We start from the raw sequence: 2,814 nt of genomic DNA, 5'->3' as shown, positions 1-2,814 counted from the left end.
GGGATACTCGAGTCGAAGACGATCCTCCCTTTCCCAGGTTGCCTCTTTCTCAGAATGGTGCGACCATTGAACCTTGAGAAACTTGATATTATGACGTCGAGTGGTACGCTCGGCTTGATCGAGGAAACGAATGGGGTACTCTCGATACGTGAGATTGTCTTGAAGATCAAGCATTTCGTGGTCCACTCCACGGATAGGATCCGAGAAGCAACGCCTGAGTTGAGAAACGTGGAAGACATCGTGGACTCTGGAGAGATGCAGAGGTAGTTCCAATTGGTAGGCAACTTCCCCTCGTTTAGCGAGAATCCAAAAAGGGCCAATGTAGCGAGGAGCAAGTTTGCCTTGGATACCGAATCGATGGGTTCCCTTCAAAGGAGTAACCCGAAGGTAAGCCTCCTCGTCAACCTCAAAAGTCATAGCCTTATGTTTTCGGTCACATTAGCTATTTTGACGAGATTGGGCTGTTTTCAACTTTTCACGAACGATGCGAACTTGCTCTTCTGCTTCCTGGATCATATCCGGGCCAAATAATTGTCTTTCCCCGGTTTCTGACCAGTTAAGAGGCGTCCGACATCTTCGTCCATAGAGAACTTCAAAAGGGGCTTTACCCAAGCTAGATTGATAGATGTTGTTATAAGCAAATTTGGCAAATGGAAGGAATTTCTCCCAATCCATTCTGAATGAGATAACAGAAGCTCGAAGCATGTCTTCTAGAATCTGGTTGACGCGTTCTACTTGACCACTTGATTGAGGGTTAAAGGCGGTGCTAAAGGAAAGGCGGGTTCCCATAGCATTTTGGAGACTTCCCCAAAATCGAGACGTGAAGATACTTCCTCGATCCGAGTTAATTTCCAAAGGAACACCATGGAGAGACACTATTCGGGAGATATACAAGTCTGCTAGCTGACTAGCGGTTATACTCTCACGAACAGGAAGGAAATGGGCCACTTTGGAAAGACGATCGATAATGACGAAGATACCATTATTCCCTCTCTTGGTTCTGGGATATCCGGTGATGAGGTCCATACCAATTTTATCCCATTTCCATTCAAGAATAGATAAAGGTTGAAGGGTGCCAGCAGGCTGTTGATGCTCTGCTTTAACGCGACGGCAGGTGTCGCAATTAGCAATATACTCAGCAATTTCTCTCTTCATCCTAGTCCACCAGAACCTCTGGCGTAGGTCCTGATACATTTTAGTACTTCTGGGGTGAATGGTGAGAGGGGATTCATGAGCTTCCTTACGGATCAAATATCGTAGTTGCCGCTTCTTGGGGACCACTAAGCGGTTTCCGAAGTACACGACACCTTGATCATTCACGGAGAAACATGTAGCAACTCCCCTAGCCATGTTCTCCTTGATCCAAGATATCCCCTTGTCATACCGCTGAGCGGTTATGATATAATCCGTAAGGGTAGGTTTCGCCACCAAGGTGGAAAGGAATCCTTGAGGAACAATGTGAAGGTTAAGCTTCCGAAATTCCTCATGGAGAAGTGGCTGACTTTGTTGTAACATTAGATTGTTACAATAAGATTTACGACTTAGTGCATCAGCCATGACATTGGCTTTTCCTGGGGTGTATGTTATCCCTAAGTCGAAATCTGTGATCAACTCGACCCAACGTCTTTGCCTGAGATTCAAATCCGGTTGGGTGAATATATACTTCAGACTTTGGTGATCGGTGAAGATTTCACAATGATTACCGAGGAGGTAATGTCGCCAGGTTTTGAGTGCGTGGACTACAGCTGCAAGTTCTAGATCATGAGTAGGATAATTTTCCTCAAGTGGGTGCAATTGCCGTGAAGCATAAGCAATTACGTGTCGATCTTGCATGAGAATGCAACCTAGTCCTTGTCGCGAGGCGTCGCAATAGATAACAAAGTCCTTGGAGAAATCTGGTGGTACCAGTACGGGAGCAGATGTCAGGCGTCTTTTCAGTTCTTGAAAACTGTGCTCGCATTGTGGGGTCCACTCGAACTTTTTATATTTCTTGAGGAGTTCAGTTAGAGGTTTAGCAACTTTGGAGAACTTCTCGACAAAGCGGCAACAATAGCTTGCTAAGCCAAGGAAACTCCGAACTTGCTTGACCGATTCAGGTGGAGTCCAATTAAGAATAGCTTGAACTCGCTCGTTATTGACAGCAATACCCTTACCAGAGATTACATGGCCTAGGTAGGTCACTTCTTGCAACCAAAATTCACATTTAGAAAACTTGGCATAAAGGCGATGCTCTCGAAGTTTCATCACCACAAGCCTTAGATGCTCGGCATGTTCTTCCTCATTCTTGGAGTAGATGAGTATATCATCGAGGTAAACCACGACGAATTGTCCAAATACTCCATGAAGATTGGGTTCATTAACCGAGAGAAAGTGGCTAGGGCGTTGGTTAAATCGAAGGACATGACGGTGTACTCGTATTGGCCGTAACGAGTAACAAAGGCTGTTTTGGGAATGTCCCCATTCCTGATTTTTATTTGATGGTAGCCCAACCTCAAATCCATCTTGGAGAAGATTGAGGATCCAGCGAGCTGATCATACAGGTCGTTGATCCTGGGGAGCGGATACTTGTTCTTTATTGTGACCAAGTTAACGGGTCGATAATCTACAACCATCCGATCCGGACCATCCTTCTTCTTGATGAAGAGGACGGGACAAGTCCATGGAGACGAACTAGGATGGATGAAATCTTTTTTAAGGACTCATCGAGTTGTTTCTTAAGCTCGGCTAGTTCTAGTGGTGCCATCTTATAGGGTCTTCTAGAAATTGGGACAATTCTCGGAATAAGATCTATCACAAACTCGACATCTCGGTCAG

The sequence above is a fragment of the Triticum dicoccoides genome, chromosome 4B, assembly GCF_002162155.2.
Source record: "Triticum dicoccoides isolate Atlit2015 ecotype Zavitan chromosome 4B, WEW_v2.0, whole genome shotgun sequence".
Taxonomy (NCBI): Eukaryota; Viridiplantae; Streptophyta; class Magnoliopsida; order Poales; family Poaceae; genus Triticum; species Triticum dicoccoides.
Note: the sequence above shows the minus strand (reverse complement) of the source record.